The 11,485-nt window shown below is 41.0% G+C and overlaps 1 long non-coding RNA gene across 1 annotated transcript; it reads right to left on the reverse strand.

The window, feature by feature from the left end:
• Window positions 1-2,535: 2,535 nt before the first annotated feature.
• On the reverse strand, window positions 2,536-6,787 carry LOC119775340. Its single transcript, XR_005279641.1, has 3 exons — window positions 6,666-6,787; window positions 3,469-3,615; window positions 2,536-2,809 (listed from the first exon to the last, which is right to left on the reverse strand). It is a non-coding gene; the product is annotated as an uncharacterized LOC119775340 (long non-coding RNA).
• Between the last annotated feature and the right edge of the window lie 4,698 nt (window positions 6,788-11,485).

Consider the following 11,485-nt stretch of genomic DNA (forward strand, 5'->3'; position numbering starts at 1 on the left):
GCAAGTGCAGGATAAATAATGGTTCCATAAATACAGGACATGGGTATCTACTGAATGAGTAAAGAGATTAATACCATTATGAATAATGAATATAATATATAGATCACTAGTGTTATGAACTAAATTTACAGCTGGATATGTACCGAATATGATATACAGGTGGATATTACTATAAAAAAGGTTTTTACAGTAATGTACAATAGCATATATACAGATGGGTTTTGCTATAAAATGAGCAAATAAAGTTTGGACAGAAGCTATCTAAATTAAAGTGCAGTGGAAGGTAATTGCATGTTACAGTTAAAGTACGTTATTGCAAATGTATATGTAAACGATTAGTACTGTGAATAAACTGTCGGCAGTGCATATATAAGCAGTCGGCAGTACAAATCAATATTCAGTCAAGGTGAGTAGTGCAAGATGCATATAAAGATTTGTTACAATAGTAACAGTCAGGAGTGCAGGTAATCATTACAGTCTAAAAAAAAAAAAACAGAATAGCAAAATGGTGGTAGGTGTGCGGAAGGAGAGTAGTCTATCAGTGAGGGTTAGAGTTCAGTAAAGAGACAGCTCTGGGGGAAAAGCTGTTGTTTAGTCTGCTGGTTCTGGTCCGGAGGCACCTGAAACACCTGCCAGAGGGCAGGAGAGAAAACAGTCTGTGGGCTGGGTGGGATGAGTCCTTAAGAATGCTGCGGGCTTGATGTAGGCAGCGTTTCTTCTGGATGTGCTCAATGGTGGCTAGTGAAGTCCCAGTGATGTGCTGGGCGGCTTTCATCACCCGCTGCAGTGCCCTGCGTTCTGCAACAGAACAGCTTCAGTACCACACTATTACACAGTTGGTTAGGATGCTTTCTATTGCACAGCAATAGAAGTTCACCAGGATAGTTGAGTGGAGCTGATTCTTCCTCAGTGTTCTTAGGAATAAGAGAAGCTGGTGAGCCTTCTTGACCAGGTAGGAGGTGTTGGTTGACCAGGACATGTCCACTGAGATGTGGGTCCCCAGAAACTTGAAACTGGAGACACGTTCAACAGCTATTCCATTGATGTCGATTGTGTCGTGGGTGCCTGTTGAATCTTCCCTTAAGTCTATGATGAGCTCCTTCGTTTTGGTGGTGTTGAGGAGCTGGTTATTTTCAGTGCACCATGTGCCCAAGTGCTCGATCTCCTCCCTATAAACAGACTCATCTTTGTTGCTGATGAGACCAATCACTGTGGTGTTGTCCGCACACTTGATGATGGAATTAGACATGTACACAGGCTTGCAGTCATGGGTGAAGAGGGAGTAGAGAAGCGGGTTTAGCACACAGCTCTGTGGTATACCAGTGTAGAGTGTGATGGAAGTGGAGCAGTTGGAGCTTGATCGGACATCTGTGGGGCGTTGGTCAGATAGTCCAGAATCCAGTTGCACATGGAGGTGTTGATGCCCAGGTAATGACTTAATTCTCATTATTGTTCCACTTTTTTCTCATAATATTCCAACTTTATTCTCATAATGTTACGACTTAATTCTCGAAATTAAATAAAAAAACTGTAGCCAAGCCCTAATACTCTGTCGTACAGTCAAAGGCCGATTTAAATCCACTGAGGGTTTCAGCACTTTTACCGTTTTCTGGTAGTTTGTTCAGATTCCTGGAGGAATAGAACTAAAAGATGGTTCTCCATGTTTGGTTCTGGTTCTGGAGAGTAGAATCCATCCAGTATCCCTCAATGGTCTAATTGGTTGATTCACTGACAAAAGGATGTAATGTATTTTAGAGCTCAGCCATTCAGTGATTCAATGGGTCTATGATGTCAGAGTTCAACAGACAAAAGAAGGAAGCATTGATTGGAGATCATCAGTCATACCTGCTGCACAGCTGTTCTGGCTGGTTGTCAGCGGTCCATTTCCGGTTCTGGCACTTTCTCCAGACTGGGGTTTACTCCTCTCCCTCCGTCTGTGGAGACATTTCTTTATCACTGTAATAGTTCACTACCAACAGAGTGGGGCTGTTCTACTGAAGCTGAATATGTTTATGAAGGTCCTCCACAGACAGAGGACCAGAAGCGGGGTCAGAACCGTCTCTTTGCTGTCTGACTAGTTTCTGTCTATTACTGATCCAAACTGGGATTGATAAGGTTTGAATCTCACAGGTATGAGGATGGAGAAGGCAGGAAGGACATTCAGCTAATGTAGCCAGAACAAGGACCAAGCCCTGCACAATCGGATCAGGGACATGGAGCATCTACTCTACCACTGAACCACCCAGAATCCAAATAGAACCTGAACTGGACCAGAGGCAGGGTGACGCTAAGTTTCGTTTGATGCTAGGATGAGAGATCGCACAGAGAAACATGATGAAGCTCTGAACAGACCCAACCTGCGGCTCCACACGTTGGACTGTGTGGACAAAGACACCAAGGAGCCCACGGCACTGAGGGCTGCTTCTACAGCCCATTTCCACTGCTGGAAGGAACCAGAACCATTGTGCTGATTCATGACACACTGAGTCTCTATCTCTGCTCATTTCGATTCAGATCTGAACAACTTCTGGGATTTATCATGCTCGAAGTAGAGAAAATGACTTTGGACCTGTCAGTAATCTGTGTAATGCTGATGAGAAAAAGTCCAAACCAGTGAAGATTACCCAGTTCAGATTCTAGAGGTTCTGACTCTGCAGTCACATCCATCAGTTAGAAACTGGTTCCTTACTCCAAGTCTGAGGGTCCAGGTTCTGCACTGAAGTATGGCCTGGAATCTTTGGACCGGTCACTCCTCAAAGATGGACAGCTGGATCCTAGAGGTTCTGCTCTCTGTCTGCGGTTCTGACCTCTGAAACACAAACATAGAAGAACTGGGTTCTGATGGTCTGGATCAGATGGGTCAGAGCAACACCTTAAGGACAACATGCTCATGTCACAGTTTAAGGAAGCTAATGAGATCAGATTTCTAGGAATGATTCCCCAAATGTATTACTATAGTATCCATTACTAGTACTGTAAAGCCCAGAAAGTTCTGGACACAGACTCATTGATCACATCTAGTCTGAGAAGGTGGAGAGCAGAGGTTCTGCTCCCTGATATCAGAACCAAAGCTGTTCATCTTGTCTGTGAAGGGACAACCCAACCCTGTTGTTCTGCTTTTCCCTGTTAACCTTTGGCCGGGTCATCAGCCTATTGGATCAAGTCGACCCAGTATATATGTCGGGTCAAATGTTCCCAGTCCAGAACCTCCTGTGGTCCAGAAGTTTTAGAGAGCATCTCTGATCCTGGTTGCTCCTAGGATTCTTGGTTGGTTCTGTTTTCCTCCACCATTGATTCTCAGGCCTTCATTAAAACTCTACTGATTTACTGACTAACATCCTTCATGTTTGTTTAGCTTTAAGCTGAAAGAAAAATGAAAGAACGTTGGATTTAGAGGATAAACCAGTTCACTTCTAAAAGTACTATCTCTGTGAAGTCACGTGAATCAGTTAGAAACTGGTTCCTTACTTTATGTCAGAGGATCCAGGTTCTGCACTGAAGTCTGGAGGTTCACCTATTGACCAGTCACTCCTCATTGATGGACAGCTGGATCCTGGACGTTCTGCTCTATCCTCCTTTAGATCCCAATCTTCCATCCTCCAGACTTCAGTCAGTCTGACAGAGAAACCAGAACCAGTCAGTTCCCAGTGGTTCAGATCCAGTTGGTGTCCAGTAAAGCAGAAAGCTGATTCCAATCATGTGTGTAGAGCAACAGAGGAACCTAACTTCAGGAAGAACCATCTGGGTCTGAATATATTGAAATACAGCCCTATCATATGGTGTAGCGACTCCATAGCAATCCTTGTCACTTGAGAAGTAGAAATAGGGTCCTGTATGTGTATAGGGCGCTGCCATCTTGATCAGAAATGCACACGGAATCCAGTAATAAGCTTTTGGTCTTTTAATCCTGTCCAGAGACTTATATAGTCACTCACAACAGATTGTAACGTACATAATGTAACATACTGATTTAGATCATAAAGCAAAAGGTCAACAAGAAATACGGCTACCCCGCTCCCCTCTCTCGGCTGGAGTGCAGGTAAACACCCATTTAAGCAATCAGCTGTCACCACATGTGTCACCCCAGCAACTACGCCCACGTGATACATTCGCCTGCACACCTATCATTATGGCTCCTACATATGGCCTAGTAGTGGGACTTTAGAATGAGTCTGCGTTATTATGTCCCTCTCTGCTGAAATATCATTAACTAGAATTTGTCTCTATCATATACCCTCTAAAAATGATTTTATGATCAGCAAAAAGAACTCCTGAAAATATTTTAAAAGAAATTATATTTTAAGATTTTAATATTAACTGGATTGAAAGAAAGGACTCCAAAGTTTTCCAAAACCTGTCGGCATATGAATATGTGCACAAGTGGAGATACTTCAAGTAGAGGTGCTCCAACAATGTCTGAGTTACAAACAGGTGCAGTATGTCAGAACAGAGATTTTAGGGGGTGGGGCCTCACACTAATTAAACTATAGCAGCCCAGTCACATATATGACATCACAGTATATTGACAGCGACTCTCCCTTCCAGAGATTCTGGCGATCGTCCTCTGTTGCTCTATGCTCTATCTGAGATAGACTTCTACGTAGCCTGGTGCTCGTCTAAAAACTGAGAGAGAATTTGATAGAAAGTGTTGGTTTTGTCACGATTTACTGTACAGGTCAATTGCTTTTCAGGTGTAAATAAATAATAAAATATTAAAAACTGTGTCTAGAAAATCCTCTGAAAGCCCAAACCCAGCAGTGAACAGGATTCAAAGCTTCTTCCTGCTCCTCCTCCTCCAGGTAACACCTCCTGCTTTATTGATGAAGGGAGGAGCAGCTGTAAAGGAAGAGGAAACAATGCAGCGACAGGAGGGAGGTTCAACAATGCCAAGTTTACAGAAAGTGAGCTCCTGATGAAACTTTGCATCCCTTGGAGAGCAGATAGAGGTCTGATGAAAATTACCAGAAGATATTTGTCTCTGCTGATTGGTGATGTCTGCTACTAGACTAGACTAGATGCTGAAAACATTTATAGTTCTGATACAGGGGCGGAGCCAGGGGTGGAGCCCAGCCAGGTGATTGGTTTTTCTCATGGGATATATCAGCATCATTACTGCATGGATGTCCCATCCCTGCAGATGTACCCAAAGCTTTGATGGTTTCCTACTAATAACTGCTGCTGACTGATGACTATTCATGATGATTATCTTAATTTTCCAATATCTCCTTGTAGCTACAGCTGTGATGATCTGTTTGATCATTTTAGCTGCTTTATCTTTAGTTCTTGTTTTGTTTTTTTTTATTTTGTGAGTGTTCTAGTTAAAGAGTTTGTTGGATAGAATAGTTGATTGTAACAGGGATAGATTGTGTTTAATAAATCAGATACACATCTATGTTTATTTCTATATGAGAGTAATCTGCTGTCTCTAAAATTCAGAGCTTCACTGTTGCTAGTTTAAGTGTACAGAAAGATTTACCGGGATTCTGTTTAATGAATGCTGCCAAGTGCAGCTTTGAACTATAATTATTAACATTTACTGGTGGTTACACAACCTAAGTCCACAATATTTTGGACTGTCCAAACATTTCTGGTACATCCAGTTAATGATTGTTAGCTGTTAATCCCTGTTATTAATTATATTTATAAAATTCTATCAGCCCAATAATCCCATCCCCTAGTGGAGTTTAAATATCTATTCATTTTGGAGGATTTGAATTAAAATCATACCTTATTAAAAATTATAATAAGTAATCCAGATCAAACCATCATAACTGCACAGCAGAGCTCTGGCCTAAAGATTGAACTTTTCGCCAAAATGAGATAAAAGCTCTTGAGTGGTTTCTAATTATCCACAGATAACTGTCCTGATGGGTAGGGATGCACAATATTGGGATTTTGGCCGATATCCGATATGCCGATATTTTAAAACTCATGTAGCCGATAACCGATATCGATAACGATGTTAAAGCTGGACAAAAATAAGTAGTCAATGAAAATAGCAGTTTTACTATCCATTTCTGACACTTCAAAATAATATACTCAGATATATTTTCATATGCTGATATCAAATTGATTTTTAAAAACGCGGTATCAAACTATTTTACTTTGAAAATCTCGGGAAATTTCATCGTTCTGTTACAAACTCTCGTAATATTTTGCAAATTCTTGTGAGATTTTGTTAGTAAAATAGGTCAATACCGCGTCAATATATCAACATATAAAAATATGGCAAAATTTCATGAATTTTCGGATTTCGTAGCGTAACTATGATATATAGCAATATTTCATTAGTAAAAGAGATTGACATGGTGTTTTTAAATGGCCATATATCAGCATATGAAGATATTGTGATATTTTAATGCGTCAATATTTTTCCCTCGTCTTTAGAAGTTTTTAAGTCTGTAAAAAAGAAGTTTTTGAGGAAGAAGAAGTAGTATTTTTTTTTTTTTTTTTTTTAGACTTTAGAAACTCAGAAACTGATCAAATATCGGGTTAAATATCGGTGGGTTGGCTGATGTCTGATATTCAGTTTTAAGGCCGACACAGGCCGATACCGATAGGGGGCCGATTATGTCGTGCATCCCTACTGATGGGGAAACATCTGGACTTCTTTACTTCCTCTTGAATTTAGGTTTTAGATGAAAACAGTTATTAAATTCACTCACCGTGATCCAGACTTTTCTCCTTGTTCTGCCACCCAATGGAGTCAGAACCAGTTCCTCCTGATCCGGTACCGGAATCCCAGTCAGAAGTCCAGGTCCAGTGAAGTTCAGTTAAGCAGACTGGGATCAGATTGTCCCTTTCTGCTTCTCTCCTTTACCCTGGAATCAAACCTTCATGCTGCCAATCCTACTTCCAGGTTCAGGGTCCAGTTCATCTTTATTATCCCCATGGGGGCCATTCGTTTTACAACAGGCAGTAAAAACCCAGAAGGAAACATAACACGCTCTCAACATCCCAAAGTTACATAATCAGGGTCAACAAATGGAGAACTGGGAGACTTTCTGAACCAGTTAGTTCCGAATGCTGGCAGCTACATCTGAAGCCGGATTGGATCAGAACCAGGTCTGTCCTGATTGGATGACTTGGATAGAGTCGACTGGATCAGGCTTTCTTCAGTGAACTGATCCTGTTCACTTTACTATGGTCCTGAAAGGAAGTCATAGATATTCAATGCTAGATCTTTCCAACAGTCTACAGGTGATTTTCCTACTTGACCTTTGATTGAAGAGAAGATCAGAATAGATTCTGATCAACTAGAATCACACTTTCCATCAAACTTTTATCCGCATGAAAACAAAGCTTCTAGTAAAAAAGCTCCAGTTGGTCTGTTTCTGAAACACAAAGTCAGCGAGGAGTTCAAAGCAACAGTTCCTTTCAGTGAGGGTCCCAAGGAGTTTCTACTGACATCTGTCCAAAGATCCTGATTAGGGATGGGGATTGAAACCCGGTTCTATCAAGGACCCGGTTTCAGTTTTTTCAAAACCCGAAAATCAATAACGTTTGGGCTTATCGATACCACTATCGAGTCTGGTCGTTTTTTTTTTTTTTTCTCCCGGAGGTCCTGTAACATAATTGTATGTCCCTCGAGTCGCGTCACAGCATTTAAATCTAATCAGTCCAATCACTGCAGCATGTCCACCAATGTTTTGGAATGAAATTGTAAGCAAACAGATATTAAAAGTAAAACAAGTGAAGTCTGGCAGTTAACTTATCTCGTGACTCGAGGATGGCTGAACGGACGAAAAGGTCAAAAGTTTGGCTTCATTTTACCAAGCTCAAAGATAAAGAAGAAGCGAAATGCAACTTTTGTTGCAAAACCATCTCTTTTAAAGGGGGGAACACAACCTCAAAGGCCAAGCACATTACTATTGTGCATCAAATAAAGGCCAAATGCAGTACCTTTGACTGTCTCCGGGTTGAAAAGACTCCTCCTCCTCCTGCCGCCGCACCACAGTCGTCCTCTGTGGGCCAGGACAAACTTGTATGTTTTGTTTAGTTTCAGGCTAATGTAATCAATTTTATTATCATGTTACTGTAGATTATTGTAGAATTTGTAGTCTGTATAACAGATGTTAAATATATGCAAGTTGCCTAAAAAAATGCTTCTGAGAATGGTCAATATTACATCCATGACACTGAAATTATGGTGTAAAACAAATGTAGTGTGTTAAAGTTAGGAGGATTTGTCCCCTTGGAAGTAAAGGCTGTGGCGCCCCGGGGGCCTCCTCACCGGTTCTTTTCCTGGGAGCAAGTTATTTACTACTCTTAACCCAAACTGGGTAAAACCATATAAAAAAGGACTATAAAAACAGGAGTAAAAAAGTAACAGAGTTTATTCCAGATCAGGTCGTTACAGGACAGAGAAAAATGCTTAGAGCTATGCACAGCTGTGGTCTCAAAAATCCCTTCCGCAAGCGTCCGGCAAAGTTTGAGCCCCGAACAACGTCATCTCCTGCTTCTTATACCTTCTGAGTCTGTGTTGCATCATGTGGATGCTTAGCTGTCCGTATCAGAAACTGACACGCCATCCATGTCTTGAACTCCATGCAGCTTGCTTCTATGCTTCAGGGTTACAGATACAGCAGCTCTCCTATCAGACCGGCTCCAAGATGTGCCCATATCCTGTGTATTTTTAAAGACACGAAGGCTGTCCTGATTAGATGAGCTCCGTACACACTGTGACATCCACAATGTCAAGGAAGGCCTTCTGCTCTGTCTAATCTGACTAACAAAATAACAATGCACATGATGTATAAATAATAAAACCTAACAAGTGTTTTTATTAACTTTATTTGTTTCCCATCCCATTAAAATAGATTCACACCTGTGCTACCTGGGCTTCCTGCCGATCACAATGACCCTAAAATCCGTGAATACTGGAGTCCAATACAGTCCAACAGTACTTTTCACAGTACATTGATGACAAAATATTTGAAGATCTGGTAGCCTTTACAAATCAAAGACAGCTGCAAACTACAGGAGTGTCACTGAATACTACTGCCCAAGAAATCAAAATTTTCTTTGGCATATCAGTCCACATATCCCAGAGTGAAATTGTTTTAGGCTAGAAAAACCAAAGTACCAGTCATTAGGAAGAAGATGACAAGGGACAGGTTCTACAAGCTATGAAGTTCACTTAAGATTGTCAATGACCTGGATGTGAGTGAAGAGACAAAGAAGTCAGATATTCATTGGAGAGTCAGACCATTGCTTGACCGTGTGAGGCTGAGGTTGTCTCAGCCTTCCAAGGAGTGATAAAGTGTGCATTGATGAGCAAATCACCCCATTCACAGGCTGTTGCCCAATCAGGCAGTATGTGCCAGGAAAGCCAAACACTACTGGCCAGAAGGTCTTTGTGCTTGCCTCTCCAAATGGTCTCATCCTTGATTTTGAGGTTTATCAGGGGAAGAACACATTCAGGGGGCAAAGACTGGGAGTTGGAGCTGCAGCAGTCTTGTGAATGGTCGCGTCTGTTCCTCCAGGAACTTATGTGTTCTTAGACCTTTGTGACAGAATGCTAAGCTTCTATCGCATGTCTACCAGGATGAAGAGGTGGACATCACGTGTGATGACGCATTTCTTTGATGTTGCCATCACAAATGCTTGGATTCAGTACAAGTCTGACAGTATAGCACTGAATCGACCAGCTAAAAACACAGAGCACTACCTGGACTTCAAACGGCATTTGGCTGAAGAGCTGATGGATAGTCCAGCATTTCATGACAGCAGTGAAGAAAGTGAGGAAGAGTATCAGCCACCAACCAAAACAAGGATTCCACAACCAGAGCCATCTGTACGCAGACTAGGAGCTAGACACATGGCAGAGATGATGGACATAAAGCATGCGGAAAGATGCAGGAACAAGGGTTGCAATGGCAAGACATACATGAGGTGCACCAAATGCAAGATGTTCCTCTGCATAACAAAAACGAAAAGATGCTTCCAGGATTATCACAGCTAAAACTGCTTAGTTCTATGTCTTATAGTTTATTGTTGAAGTAAATACATGTATTTTTGCTGTTGCAAGCAACAAACAAAAGAAGAATTTTACAGAATTGTATCTGTTTTTATCAAATGTCAAAGGTTCATAGGTAAATATCACTTTCAAGACATAATCTTTATTTCTTAAGCTTGTTCTATTTTCCCATGAAAATTGTCCTGTTGTTCTCCACAGTGGACATGCAATAAAATTAAAATTAAAAATATATTTAAAAAAATTTAAATTGTAATGTGTTTTTTTAGGTCCAAATATTTGGGAAATCACACAAAAAAAGAAATTGTAAAACATTTTTTTCTTCGGTTCTCAGAAGGATATATCACTTGTTAAGCAATAAAAGCAATACCAGTTCTGTTAAAAACATAAAAGTATCGATAGTGGTATCGATAAAGACTCGGATCGATAAGGAGTATCGATAAAGGTATCCATATCAATAAATATTAACAATCCCCATCCCTAATGCTGATTAGTTAGAATCAGCCTCATTCAGGGTTAAAGCCGACAGTCAAATTGGAGGCACAATAAAGCCTGGCGTACACTGTGCACTTTTCAGGGCGATTTTCCAGTCGTGCGAGTATTTTTCAATCGGGCTGACTTTCCGCCTTATCGTGCGTCGTGTAGTGTACAGGGGGTTACGAGCGGCGATCAGCCTCTAACGACCACCTCCCCATCAGGAATAGTGAGGTTGGGAGAATATCAAACATGTTTGATTTTCTCCCAACTGTCTTGTCAAATGGCTTAGGACGCATGCGCAAACAAGGATTCTTCTTTTTATTCGTCCTCTCAGTTTTGTAGAAGCAGTGTGGCAGAGACGCAATGAGTGAAATGCAGTTCTGCCTGTACAATTGAAGCCCGCTGTAGCCACGTTTGCTCAGCCATTTCCTTTTTCCAAATATGTCGTCACCTTTTCTTTTTAGGGCTTTTAGCAGAAAAATGCACAAATTGCCAAGGCAGTGTGTTTCATTCTAGTGAGCTTAATATTCACTAGATCCTCCATTAGATTCCTCTTCTAAAGCAGAGTTGTAGTTTAACACACATCTCTGCAGCTTCTCTACTGTTACCCACTCTTTACTCCATCCAGACAGTGTCTTGCCCACGACCAAAATCTAATAAATTAGCAAAGATTCCCAAAGGAGTAAATCATGATAATCTAATTAAAATCAAAATAACTCCAATTGGGGAAAAAGTTAAAACAATTAAATGCGGTCTGTTTAACATAAGATCGCTTTCCTCTAAAAGTCTACTAGTTAATGACTTGATTTGTGATAATCACATTGACTTGTTTTGCCTTACAGAAACCTGGCTGCAGCAAGAGGATTATGTGAGCATAAATGAGGCAACTCCTTCAAGCTATTTAAATTTTCACATCCCCAGAAGTTCTGGGCGAGGAGGAGGAGTAGCAACAATCTTCCAGTCTGACTTACTGATTACTCCCAAAACAGTTAATACCTACAACTCTTTTGAACATTTAACCCTTAATTTCCC

The sequence above is a fragment of the Cyprinodon tularosa genome, unplaced genomic scaffold (assembly GCF_016077235.1).
Source record: "Cyprinodon tularosa strain WSP-4 unplaced genomic scaffold, ASM1607723v1 ctg867, whole genome shotgun sequence".
In the NCBI taxonomy this organism is placed as follows: Eukaryota; Metazoa; Chordata; class Actinopteri; order Cyprinodontiformes; family Cyprinodontidae; genus Cyprinodon; species Cyprinodon tularosa.